Below are 14,476 nucleotides of genomic sequence, written 5' to 3' on the forward strand. Positions count from 1 at the left end.
AGCTTCTAGCTCCCAGAATGCAGCACACCAAAGACAGACTGGCTTTTAATAAAAGGGGATTTATTTCATTAGTGCTTCAGAGGAAAGACAGCTAACTTTCACCTGAGGTTCTTTCTTACGTAGAAAGGCACAGGGCAATCTCTGCTGGCCTTCTCTCCAGGCCTCTGGGTTCCAACAACTTTCCCAAGGGCGATTTCTTTCTGCAGCTCCAAAGGCCTGGGCTGAGCTGTGAGTGCTGAGATGAGGTATGCTGAACTACTTTGCCTGTGCTACGTTGAGCGCTCTCATTTAAGCACCAGCCAATTAAATCAAACATCATGCATTGCAGCAGGCACGCCTCCTAGCCGACTGCAGATGTAATCAACAACAGAATGAGGTTCACATGCCATTGGCACATGTCCACAGAAACAGAACTAGGCACCTTCACCTGGCCAAGTTGACAACTGAATCTAACTACCACAAACAGCTACCACCTATCAAGTGCATACTACAAACCAGGTACCACTCTAAGTACGTTACGTATATTTTCTCAGATACATAATACCTATTTTACAAATTAGGAAACTGAGGCTCAGAGGGGTTAAGTAATTCGTGTAAGATCTCAGCACTAATACATGGCAGAACTAGAATGTATCAGTTACTTCTCATTGCTGTAACACATTATCACACACTGTGCTGCCTAAAACAATGCAAATTTACTTTCTTATGGTTTTGGAGATCAGAAGTAAAAAAATAAGTCTCAGTTGGCTAGAGCAAGGTGTAGGCAGGACTGCATTCCTTCTGGAGGCTCAACAGGAGAATCCATTTCCTTGCCTTTTCTAGCTTCGGCAGGCCACCCACATTCTTGGCTCACAGCCCCCTCCTTTAACTTCGCGTCAGCATTATATCATCTCTCTCTCTGATCTCTGCTTCCACTGTCACATGTCCAGTTTCTCTGACCCTCCTGCCTCTCTCTTACAAGGTTACTTGTGATTATTGCCCCCCCTTCATAATCCAGGATGCTCTCCCCATCACACTGGTCTTAACCTAACCATCTGCAAAGTCCCTTTGGCCATATAAGGTAACACACTCACAGGGTCCAGGGATTAGGATGGGGGGAACTCGCGTGTGTGTGTGTGTGTGTGTGTGTGAATTTAGCCTACCAGGTAGCATTTGGATTCATCTGTCTGACCCCACGGCTTGTGCTGTTAATCCGCCCCTGCGTCCTCCACATGCCTGAGCACAGACATGGCCCACAGGCAGGTGCTATGGGGGAACAGGGAAGCAGGTGAGCTATGTCGATGGGGGTGGTGGGCACTGAAACGCAGCCTCAAGAGGGAGAATGTGAAAAGGGCTGTGCGAGAGGCGCAGATCAAGAGCCCTGGAGCCACCTGGCCAAGCGGGCAGGGGAATGGGGAGTGGGTTTGGGAAGCAAATGGACAGGCAGGATTCCTTCCCTCTGAGCACGCCGATTTCACATAAGCCTCAGCATGGGTCCCTACTTCCCACTCTCAACTTCAAATACACCTGTAGCTACAGGACCGCCCCATCCCCTCGGCTAGGATTTTATCCCGTCTGAGGAATTTTCCCAGACAGGTGGTACTCATTCTCAATCATTCCTTTCCAAATCCCCTCCCTACAACAGCTTGTCCAGCTCCACTTCCCCTCAGCTCCAGATTGCAGAGCTGTCCCTCCAGGGGCCCTATCAGGCCCTTCACCGAGTAGAGAAACACAGAGTTGGGCAGCCGGCCTTCTCTCTCCAGACAGGCAGGACCTTTACCTGTTCCAGCAGCTCCCGTCCTCTTAAGGACTTAGAGATGGCTTCTCTAGGTTACTGGGCAGATCAAGCCTCCCACCTGGAAGGAAAACTCCTAGTAAGAAGGATAAGTTCTGGTTTGCCTCATCTTGGTGGGAACACATTTGGGGATTGCGGTGGATTGAATGGCTTACACAAATTTGGACATGTTCTCTGCCTGGGTCCACGTTCCGGTGCCTGCAGATCCATTGTAAATAAGGTCTCTTCACGTCATTAGGGTGTGGCCAACCGAACCAGGTTGGGCATTGATCCGGATTATGGCTCCCTCTACAGGCAGAGTGAAGGTCAGATGGAGGGAGAAGACGGGAGAGGCTGCCACGCGCACTGCCACGTGAAAGAAAAGCCAAGGACTAGGGATCGCCCAGCAGCCAACCCCCGAATGCCACAGGCTTCGGGAAGAAAGCATCATCTCGCTTACATCTTGGCTTTGGACTTATCCTAACCTCAAAACCACGAGCCAATACATTCCCATTGTTTAAAGCCCCCCATTCCATGGCATTTGTTTTAGCAGCTGGGAGACTAAAACAGGAACTTTGTTTTTAAAAGTGTAGGAGGCAGAATTCCTGTTGGAGGTGATGGAAAAGTTTTGGTAATGGGGAAAGGCGGTGGTAGCACAAAATCTGTGAATGTAATTAACACCACTGACATATTTAAATGCAGTTAAAGGGGAAATCTTAGGTTTTATATATGTTACTAAAATAAAAGTTTAAAAAAAAAAACAGAAAACGGAACTGTACAACACAAAGAGTGAACCTTAATGCAAACCATAGACTACAGTTAATAGTGCAATTATAAAAAAGTTCTTTCATCAATTGTAACAAATGTACTGGACTAATGTAAGGTGCTAATAGTAGGGAAGGGTATGTGGGAACTCTATTCTCTGCCTGGTTTTCTGTAAAATTACAAGTTCTTTATCAAAATATTAAATTTTTTTTAAAAAGTGCAGGAGAGCGGTGGCATGGTGGCTCAATGGCAGAATTCTCACCTGCTATGCCAGAGACCTGGGTTTGATTCCCAGTGCCTGCCCATGTGAAAAAAAAAAAAAAAAAAAAAACAGAAACTTTTATTAAATGGCAGGCCATGGTGGCTCAGCAGGCAAGAATGCTCGCCTGCCATGCCAGAGGACCCAGGTTCGATTCCTGGTGCCTGCCCATGTTAAAAAAAAAAAAAAATTGCAGGAGGGACATCTGGTTAAACGTGGCAGGTGAACCCTGTCAGGTATTCCATCTGGAATTCATGTCTACTTCCTCTTGGCAGTTAAAGGAATCAAAAAGTGCAAACTCCCAGTGTCAACGGGAACAGAAGTGTAGATAACCAGGTGGGAGAGAGGCCAATACAGGTTTGAAAGCTGGAAAGGCTGGGGGCCGAGTGTGACGTAGCAGACTCGGAAAAGGCTAAATAAAGCCTAAACCTGCATGAGGGGAAACCACTTAAAGCTGATTGCACTGAAGAAATCTCAGACTCAGGAATGGGTGGAAACAGATGCCACCCAAAGACCTCTTTTCAGGTGGGGCTGAAAAGAGGGAGACGAAAGTTTGTAGAGGGAAGAGTTCAACTTCACCGTCTTCGGTCCCTTCCCCAGAGCTCCCTCTGCAGCCCTCCTCCACCCCTGCAGACTGTGCTAAACTCACTCTCGGGACAGTGTGAATCAGGAGGAACTAGACCTGCACCGGCCAATGTGATAGCCACATGTGGCCATTTAAATGTAAATGAAAATTAATTTAAATGACAGGCAATTAAAAATTCAGCACTCAGTCACGCTAACCAAATTCCAAGTTTTCAGTCTCCACACGTGGCTTGCAGCTCCTGCCAAGGCCAGCACAGATAGAGAACATTTCCATTTCTGCAGACAGTTCTCTCGGACAGCGCTGGTCTAGATTCTTGTCCCCCAAAGTGTGGCCCACGGCTCAGCGGCACTGGCAGCTGCAGGGACAGTGTTAGGCATGCAGATCTGCTGAGTAAGGGTCTGCACTTGAGCAAGAGTCTCGGTGGTTCCCGTGCACACGTGACTTTGGGAAGCACAGCTCTGAGGGCTGAGGGCATGTCTGAATCCTGCCCCCTGGGGCTCCCCCGGTTTCCCTAACCACCAGGCCCCCAGGCTTCCAGAACACTGATGGGCAGGCTTAATCACCTGGGGGGAAATGAGAAGGGTAAGCGGTGGGAAAACTGACCAGCCAAAGAGCACCAAAGTACCATACTGATTGACATTGGAGAATCCTCCAGGGAAATGCCCGGGTTCCTGGCTAATTGACCTACGGGCAAACCACTGGCCACCAAACCAGGAGCTTCCAAGGAGCTTTTTAGGGATCAACAGACATTAGGGAAAAAAAAGCCTCAAGCGTGATGAACAGACAGCAGACAAACAAATTGATGGATGGAGGCATTTAAAGCAAATGGAGACATATAATATAAAAAGCAGAAAAAATTTCAAAAGACAAAACCATAACATCCTCAGGGAGATAGAAGATATTTTATCAATAAAACAAGAAATGAACGCTATAAGAAAGAAATATTCTGAGAACAAGAAATTTTAAATATGGGATTGAAAATATGACAAAAGAAATTTAGAAATTTAATAGAAAGGCTGGAAGATAGAAACTGCCTCATAAAGTGGAACAAAAAGGCAGAGACAGAAAATGGGTGAAAACAGATTAGTCCAGGTGACCCCACATTCTAACAAAAGAAGTTCAGAAGTTATTAAACAGAGAAAATTGATAGGAAGAAATTATGAAACAAAGAATACCTGAAAATCTCCCAGAAATGAAAGAAAGGGATTTTCAGAATGAGGGGAACCTCTGAGTCCCCAACAGAGTGAATAAAAAAAGACCCCGGAGGGTGTAAGGGTGGCTCAGTGGTAAAATTCTCGCCTGCCATGAGGGAGACCCCGGTTCGATTCCCGGCCCATGCACCTCCTGAAAAAACAAACTAACGAAAATTCAACAAATGGTGCTGCAATAAAGGAATACTCACATGGAAAAATGATGAAATGTGACCCCACCAAAAAAAAAAAAAAGACCCATAGCAGGGGACATCACGATGACATTTCAGGACTCAGGACATAAAAAAAAGATTCCCATAGAATTCCACACTTTTTTTTTTTTAAGTCACATACAAAGGATCAGCAATCAGACAAAATCTGAATGGTATTGGATTTGACAGTGGCGACACTGGAAACTCTGACACAACTTTTCAAAATTCTAAGCGAAAATAATTCCCAACCTAGAAGTACCCAGCAAGCCAGACTGGAGAAGTGGCACTCCCAAACCTGGGCCTCTCACTCGGCACAGCCAATAAAATCACACCAAACGGGGCTGAAGAGGAGGAAAAAGAGGGTTTTTTATACTAGCAGGAGGACTGGGGTGATTTCCCAAACCATCCTCCCCATAGTAATTTTTCAATTGGCTTTTATACCTGCCGGACACACGCGCGCGCGCACACACACACACACACACACACACACACACACACACAAAGATAATCACTTAACAAGTGATAGAGGTCTGGAAAACCTCAGTAGGTTATCTCAGTGATTGCCTATTTCCTTCAGGATTGATATCCTCTGTGACACTTGGGAAAGGCGCCTCTAGGTCTAGGGAGATAAATGAAAAGCTTTATTCACATCGGGAGGGTGGGGCTGTAGATGAAAACTTATTCAAGTCTGGGTGCAGGCTTTACATTTACCTGTTGCTCCGTTTTGAGACGAACAGCTCTCATTTACAGCTTGCTTCCAGCTCTAAAGTTACATGTAAAGCCTATTTTAAAGGCTATTATTATTTGGGGGGATGCATGGTCTGGGAATCGAACCTGGGTCTCCCGCCATGGCAGGTGAGCATTCTACCACTGAACCACCCGTGCACCCAAAGGTTACATTTTAAGGCCACTCTTACAATTTCCAGCTTGCTTACGGTTTTAAGATTGCATTTAAAAGTTACTGTTGGGCAGGCCACGGTGGCTCAGCAGGTAAGAATGCTTACCTGCCATGCCCGAGGACCGGGGTTCAATTCCCGGTCCCTGCCCATGTTAAAAAAAAAAAAAAAGTTACTGTTATAGAACTAAACATCAATGTGAGGATAGAATAACTGCATTTTCAGTTGTGCAAGCCTTCAAAAAACTCCACCCCACCCCATGCACCTTATCCTAGACGCTCACTGAGGCGGCAGAATGAATCGGAGCGAGAGGGTGTCAGGAGATCCAGGGCCCAGGGCTCCAGCAGGAAAGGAGCTGGGGGTGCCCAGGGGTGCTCTGCAGCAGTCTGGAGGCTACCAGCCCATCCAGGAGGAGTGTGGGCTCAGGGGTGAGACAGGGGTGGAGGGGATTCCATGCAGAAAAGAAATGAAACCCATGGATTTCCTGATGGGTTTGTCCAGAGTGAAAGGAAATCCACTCTTCTGTTGGAGTATTGAGGGGATGAATTTATGATAGAAAATTAAGCTCCCCCCTAAAGCCTTTGGGTCCCCCAAACTCTTCCTTTCCACTTCAACCTCCAAAATTTCTCCCCTCGCTGCCCCCAACCTCCACACTATAGGTGGTGGCCCAAGGAGGCAACTGTTTGGAATCTCAGGATTTTGTGGCACCCAGGCTGCAAACTCCTGAGTCCACCATCTCAGCTTTGGAGAAACAGAGCCGGAGAGGCACCAGGCCATACAGGCAGGGGAAGGTTCATAAGTAGTATATTCAGAATGTTTTTGTGAGCTCCCTTCGGACTCATCCAAAACAAAATAAATAACGGCCACAGCAAGAACCAAACTGAACCAAACCTAAAGCCTAAAGGCTGATGTGTGAGGTATGAGATTCCTCCAGGCCCCTGCATTTCCCCCTTAGCTTTGCTTTCAACCACGCTACCCTACGTTTCTAAAAGCACAGCCTGAGATTTCTGAGTTACTTCTAATCATCACCTATTAAAATCAAGAATTTATAGATGTTATGGAGTTTATGACTAGGTTTTGCATGCCATAGACAACACAACTGTAAGCATCTGGGGAAAAACTGAGGGTGGGAGTGGAGTTAAAACCCAAACCCCAAATGAATACCAACAATTTCCTTGGAACCAGGTGGGCTGACCTCGGTGCTCTTGGCCAGCTCCCTGGGTTTTGGCTGGTTTGTTTTTTTTAAGAGCCAAGGCCAGTGCCCTTCTATAAACTCCAAAAATCTGCAAGGCTTTTGTCTAACAGGTTCCTTCCAATGGTCTGACTTTTGCTTCTCAAACTCTCCTTCCACCTTTTCCAAGGGCGTAGCTAGACTCCAGCTGTCATTTATGAGTTAAGGACATCAACTCTTTCTGGAGGGTCTGCATTTTAATATGGAATTCTGAAAATCCAGGACTCTATAATCTTAACATATGACATTCTTTCTTTGCACCTCAGTGCCCTGGTCTCTATGGTCTCTTGTCACCTTTCCTTTTTAACAAGGTCACCATCAAAACCCTGACCAAGAGGCCTGATGTGGGGGAAAGAACCTGGGCCAGACGTTAGGGGTGCCGAGTCCAAGCCTTACCTCTCTGTTCCTTGCTTGCTGTGTGACCTTGGACAAGTCTCTTGCTCTGTCTGGACTTCACTTTGCCCTCCTGCAAAATGAACAGCTGGGCCTAGTGACCTCCCGGACCTTCTCCTTCCAGCTCTGGCATTCAAGGTTTCCAGCTTGTGACTCTCCCAGGCGCCTGGTTTGGTCCGGGCCCCTCACCCCTCCCAAGGCTTGCTTACCTCCCACACCCTCCATTCCAGAAGGAACACCCCTCCCCTCTCCTGCCCAAGCCCGGGCCTGGCAGGCACTGGGCTCCAGAGGGGACAGGAGGTGGGGGAACAATCCCAGCCGTTCAGGCCGCCCGCGGCGAGCGCTGGCCTGTGGCCAGTCACAATAGGCCCTGAGACACAGAGGGGTGCTTGTCTGGGGAACCCACGGTTTCATTTAAATCTTTACCCTGGCTTTGGCCCGCTGCCTCTCTTTTCTCCCCACCCTGTCAAGGGGCAGCGCCAGCCCCCGGCTTTGTTAGGAGGTGGGAGGTGGACGCCGCAGGGACCTGAGTCGCCCGCTCTCTGGGCTGGAAACCGGACAAAGGAAGGGCAGGTAGGAAGAAAAGGCGAGGAGGCCATATATAGGCGTGGGGCAGCGGGGGTGAGAGTGGCGGGTGGAGACGGGGGCGCAGAGGGGAGGCTTTGTGTCCCTGCTCACTTCCAGGCACACCTCTGTGAACTAACCTTTGAGCTGTTCTTTTTGGAGGCTGAGAGAACCACCGAGACTCTGGCCTCAGAATGGCCACAAAAAGGGAAAAAGGAACTCGACCTGCAAGCCTGAATTCCCACACTTGAGTCCACACCGTGCCCTGCTGGGTGACAGAGGCCTGATCGTGCCGCTGTGCTTTAGTCTGCTCTGCTGTGAACGGGAGTCACATCGACAACCGGCAAGTGCAACTGAGGGCATCCCTTGTGTGGATTCAGAGGTGAACTTGGCTCCATTGCCACCACCCACCTCACGGGGCTTCTGGGGAGGCTCTGAGGCGTTAGGTAGGCTGTGAGGACTAAGTCAAATAAAATGAGAAACTTGAAAGCGTCCAGGGAGGTGCATGGCCTCAGATGGACCTGGGTTCGAATCCCAGCTCTGCCACCTCCAACTTTGCTGTTGTGGGACAAATTAATTACCCTCTGTGAGCCTCGGTTTCCTCATCTGAGGAAAAAGTAAAAATGTGGATATGGGTAGACACGGTTGTTATGTCTGTTGATGGACATTTGGGCTTTTTCCATTTCTTGGCAATTGTAAATAATGCTGCTATAAACATTGGTCTGCAAATGTCCGTTTGTGTTCTTGCCCCCAGAGGTCATTCTTATGCATTATAAAGATATCCCTTTGCAGTTTATGGTGTTTATAGCAGCATTATTTACAATTGGCAAGAGATGGAAACATCCCAAATGTCCATCAACAGACGAGTGGCTCAACAAGCTGTGGTATATACATACGATGGGATATTATGCAGCTGTAAGACAGAATAAAGTCATGAAGTATGTAACAACATGGATGGACCTTGAGGACATTATGCTGAGTGAGATTAGCCAGAAACAAAAGGACAAATACTGTATAGTCTCACTGATATGAACTGACATTAGTGAATGAACTTGGAGAATTTCAGCTAACAACAGAGACCATCAGGAGATAGAAATAGGGTAGATATTGGGTAATTGGAGCTGAATTGTGCAACAGGTCTGATTGTAAAAATTCAGAAATGGATAGCACACTACCACCTAATTGTAATACAATAATGTTAATACACCAAATGAAGCTGAATGTGAGAATGACAGTGGGAGCAGGGCTGGGGGCACAAATGAAATCAGAAGAAAAGATAGAAAATAAAGACTGAGATGGTATAATCTAGGAATGCCTAGAGTATACAATGATAGTGGTTAAATGTACAGATTAAAAAATGTTTTGCATGAGGAAAAACAAAGGAATGCCAATATTGCAGGGTGTTGAAAATAGATGGTAATTCAGATTTTAAAATTTTAATTTATGTGTAAGACTAAAGCAAAAAATGCTTATTTGGCACAAAATCTATAGAAATAATATTACCATATTGAAGATGAACAAGAGTGAAAGGGGTTGTATAGACTTATGTGTCCCATTGACTCACACTAAAAATATGAATGAGTTCTTGTAAGAATTACTTCAAAGATATGATTCTTGTATAAAGAGTGTTTAAGTCCAGGGTACGGGGGAAAACTGCTATTGCATGCTATGAGCTATGTTCAAAAGGAAACCATCAGTAAGCAACAGCAGAGGTAAATAATGAGGTGAGGGACAAAAATTAAGAGGAGGTTTAGATTTCCGATTTGGCGAGGATGTGTTTATTGGTTTTCTGTCTCTTGGGAACAATGGAATTATCTAAAATTGAGAATGTTGATGAACTGTGGACTTTGGGCCCTCTACATGATGCCTGATGAATGCAGGTGGCTGAAGGATGCACTGTCAGAGAAATAGATTGGTGAACGATGGAGTATACTTATGAACAAAGGTTGTGCTTCTACAAAAAGGAACAATGTCATGAGGCATGCAACGATGTGAATGAACATGTGGGACATTTTGTGAGACAAAATAAGCCAGAAACGAAAAAGCAACAATGGTATGGTCACCTTTAGAAAATGCTTATAAGAAAACAGGGGCCTAGAATGTAAGCCTTTAGAGCAGACACATAAGTCTGGAGTGGTGATTATTATTTCTGGATTTTGAGAGGCTGTTTTACATATATAATCTGATATTTAGAGATAAGAATGAAGCCGAACAGGTCGGGGTTACAGTAATTCAGAACATAGGGGTAAGGAAGACAGTGTCTATATTTTAGAACCACACATACTCTTTGAGACCAATGGAAGAAAGGTTTATTTGATCTGGAACTGTAATTTTCTGTACTGCATAATCTAATTCAGCCTATCTGTATAGCTCATTTGAACAACTGAAACAAAGGAAGCACAGAATAAAAAAAGAGGTCCTTTAATCCTGTATAGATTATTGTAATGCCTGGAAACATCCTAGAGTATATTAAGCAGATAATCAAAAAGTATTGGCAAAGTCCCCTGAGGGAGGAGAGAAAGACTATGGAACTATAAACCTTAACATCAGGGAATCCCTTGAAACTGTGTCAAACCTTAGGGATACCCAAATCAATAGGCCATGCCCTCGATCATGAGGCCTACTCTTGTGAAACTTATGTAGGTAGCGGAGAAGCTTAGACTACCCATAGGCATGCCTAAGAGTAACTTCTGGAGGACCTCTGCTGTTGTTCAGATGTGACCTCAGTCTTTCTACGCCCAACTCTGCAAGTGAAAGCATTGCCCTTCCCCCTACGTGGGACATGACATCCAGGAATCAAAGCCTCCCTGGGTGACGTGGGAGAGGACTCCCAGGGATGAATCCAGACCTGGCACCATGGGATCAACAATTCCAACCTAACCAAAAGGGGGAAAAGAAGTGTAATTAATAAAGTATCAGTGGGGGTCAAGATGGTGGCTTAACAGTGTGCGCATTTTAGTTCGTCCTCCAGAACAACTACTAAATAACCAGAAACAGTACAGAACAGCTCCCAGAGACACGGACACACAGCGTACCCCAGTCTGGACCAGCTGGACTGGCTGCGAGCATCCCCCAGAACCGTGAGTTCCCAAAGCTGTGGCGGCCAGCACCCCTCCCCCACAGGCCCCTTCCCAGAGGGGAAAGGAAAGGACTTTACCAGCAGCAGGGACTGGGCACAATCAAACGCCAATTGTGGAACTAATTAACAAATTCTGACTACTAAAAATAGGCCTCCAGCTTAGGTGAACCTGATCAAAGCGGAGGTTGCTCATTTTTGCCCCGGTGCCAAGTGGGCAGGACTGACAAAAAAAGGGGGAAAAAAAAAGAAAGAAACAGAGGTTTTTGTGGCTGTGTATCTACAAAGGCTTGACTGCCTCTGGATACAGTGGCAGGACTTTTCAGGCTGCAACTGCCCCAGGCATAGGCAGAAGTGAGCTCTTTTGGGGGCTTATCTGGAGCTTGTGCCTTCACCAAGGGAGGTGTGAAGCCCCACCCAGGTGGAATCCCTCCATCAAGGAATTCAGACACCAGGGCTTGGTAATTTGAAGCCATTAAAACCAGCCTACAACCTCTCCTCTGTCTCCACCACACCCCCAGCAGGCTGAGTCTGCCAAAGTTAAAGGTACCGCATCATCTTATGCTGGTGGGACCTGCAGTCAGACAAGCACCACATACTGGGCAGGATAAGAAAAACAGAGTCCAGAGGCTTCACAGGAAAGTCTTTCAACCTGCTGGGTGTCACTCTCAGGAAAAACCAACATAGGTGACTCTTTCCATGTGATAGGGGGCCATTTTGGTCTGGGAAAATCTGGCTGAGGTCTACAATATCTAAGTAGACCCTCCTAAGTGTGTGGGGGGGGAAAGGCACCACACAACAGGACAAGAAACAAGAAAAAAAGGAACTGATAAATTCTCCTCTGTTAAACAAAACTTAAGCTAAAGGTCCAGATAAAGCTGAACGGAATGTCAAAGAACAGATAGACAACAAATTCATCCAGCAAGAAAACCCTAGATAAAAGAAGTGAAAGCAATCTCCAGAATAAACTAATTAAGGTAATTAAATGCCTAGACACCAGCAAAAAATAATAAATCACACTAGGAAAATTGAAGATATGGCCCAGTCAAAGGAACAAACCAACAATCCAAATGACATACAGGAGCTGAAACAATTGATTCAGAACGTACGAACAGACATGGAAAAACCTCATCAAAAACCAAATCAATGAATTGAGGGAGGATATAAAGAAGGCAAGGAAAGAACAAAAAGAAGAAACTGAAAGTCTGAAAAAACAAATCACAGAACTTATGGGAATGAAAGACACAGTAGAAGAGATGAAAAAAACAATGGAAACCTACAATGGTAGATTTCAAGAGACAGAACATAGGATTTCTGAACTGGAGGACGGAACATCTGAAATCCGACAAGAAACAGAAACTATAGGGAAAAAAATGGAAAAATATGAGCAGGGACTCAGCGAATTGAAAGACAGTATGAAGCGCATGAATATACGTGTTGTGGGTGTCCCAGAAGGAGAAGAGAAGGGAAAAGGAGGAGAAAAACTAATGGAGGAAATTATCACTGAAAATTTCCCAACTCTTATGAAAGACTTAAAATTACAGATCCAAGAAGTGCAGCGTACCCCAAAGAGAATAGATCCAAATAGACATACTCCAAGACATTTAATAATCAGAATGTCAAAGGTCAAAGAGAAAGAGAAGATCTTGAAAGCAGCAAGAGAAAAGCAATCCATCACGTACAAGGGAAGCCCAATAAGACTATGCGCAGATCTCTCAGCAGGAACCATGGAGGCGAGAAGACAGTGGGATAATATATTTAAATTATTAAAAGAGAAAAACTGCCAACGAAGAATTCTATATCTAGCAAAATTGCCCTTCAAAAATGAGGGAGAAATTAAAACATTTTCAGACAAAAAATCACTGAGAGAATTTGTGACCAAGAGACCAGCTCTGCAAGAAATACTAAAGGGAACTCTAGAGACACATATGAAGACAGAAGAGAGAGGTGTGGAGAAGAGTGTAGAAAGGAAGACTATGAGTAAAGGTAAAAAGAAGGAAAATTAGATATGACATATAAAATCCAGAAGGCAAAATAGTAGAAGAAAGTACTACCCATGCAGTAATAACACTGAATGTTAATGGATTAAACTCTCCAATCAAAAGACACAGTCTGGCAGAATGGATTAAAAAACAGGACCCATCTATATGCTGTCTCTACTAAAGGACATGAGGGCAAGGACACAAATGGATATTTGCACACCAATGTTTATAGCAGCATTGTTAACAATTACCAAGAGATGGAAACAGCCAAAATGTCCATCAAGAGAGAGTTGGCTAAACAAACTGTGACATTTACATAAGATGGAATATTATGTAGCTGTAAGACAGAATAAAGTTATGAAGTATGTAACAACATGAATGGACCTTAAGGACATTATGCTGAGTGTGATAAGCCAGAAACAAAATGACAAATACTGTATGTTCTCACTGATATGAACTGACATTAGTGAATAAACTTGGAATATTTCCTTGGTAACAGAGACCATCAGGAGATAGAAATAGGGTAAGATATTGGGTAATTGGAGCTGAAGGGGTACAGATTGTGCAACAGGACTGAATATAAAAACTCAGAAATGGACAGCACAATCCTACCTAACTGTAATACAATTATGTTAAAACACTGAATGAAGCTGCATATGAGAATGATAGAGGGAGGAGGGCTGGGGCATAAATGAAATCACAAAGAAAGATAGATGATAAAGATTGAGATGGTGTAATCTAGGAATGCCTAGAGTGTATAATGATTGTGACTAAATGGACAAATTTAAAAAATGTTTTTGCATGAGGAAGAACAAAGGAATGTCATTACTTCAGTGTGCTGAAAATAGATGGTACTTAATATTTTAAAATTTCAACTAATGTGTGAGACTAAAGCAAAAAATGTTTATTTGGTACAAATCTATACTTTGACTAGTGCATCTCCTAATATAACTTATGTAGATAGTTGATTGAACACCTTAAGTACATGGAACTTTGTATAGGACATGAGATTTTGTTGGTTTGTCCAGGTGATGCCCTGATGAATCCCAGAGTGATTTGATCAGTGAGTGGAAAAGTATTTGCAAAGTCCCCTTCAGGGAATGGTGAGAACGGGGGAAAACTCAACTTCCCCAAGTTGAATTCTTGATATTCTCACAAGCAGTGGGGACAACCAAAGTTATAGGCTGAACCCCCAGTCTTGGGGGTTGTTCATATGAAACTTAACCCCACAGGGGATAGGTCAAGCCTACTTAAAATTAAGCCTAAGAGTCACCCCCAAGAGAACCTCTTTTGTTGCTCAGATGTGGCCTCTCTTTCCAGCCAACACAGCAAGCAGACTCACCACCCTCCCCCTGTCTACGTGGGACATGACTACCAGGGGTATGGACCTTCCTGGCAGCGTGGGACAGAAATCCCAGAATGAGCTGAGATTCAGCTTCAAGGGATTGAGAAAACCTTCTCGACCAAAAGGGGGAAGAGTGAAATGAGACAAAGTGTCAATGGCTGAGAGATTCCAAACAGAGTTGAGAGGTTATCCTGGAGGTTATTCTTACGCATTAAGTAGATATC

The 14,476-nt window shown here is 44.9% G+C and overlaps 1 protein-coding gene across 4 annotated transcripts in view; it reads right to left on the reverse strand.

Annotated features, from left to right (window-relative positions):
* Positions 1-14,476, reverse strand: part of NCMAP (non-compact myelin associated protein) — a 59,723-nt gene that overhangs the window by 17,463 nt on the left and 27,784 nt on the right. For 2 of the 4 annotated variants that reach the window (XM_077150810.1, XM_077150808.1), the window contains exon 1: positions 7,289-7,474. The exons of the other annotated variants lie outside the window; for them this stretch is intronic. The gene's annotated coding sequence lies outside the window, so the exon portion shown is untranslated. Of the gene's footprint in view, positions 1-7,288; positions 7,475-14,476 lie in introns of those variants that run through there. 4 annotated transcript variants of the gene reach the window in all.

The sequence above is a fragment of the Tamandua tetradactyla genome, chromosome 2, assembly GCF_023851605.1.
Source record: "Tamandua tetradactyla isolate mTamTet1 chromosome 2, mTamTet1.pri, whole genome shotgun sequence".
Taxonomy (NCBI): domain Eukaryota; kingdom Metazoa; phylum Chordata; class Mammalia; order Pilosa; family Myrmecophagidae; genus Tamandua; species Tamandua tetradactyla.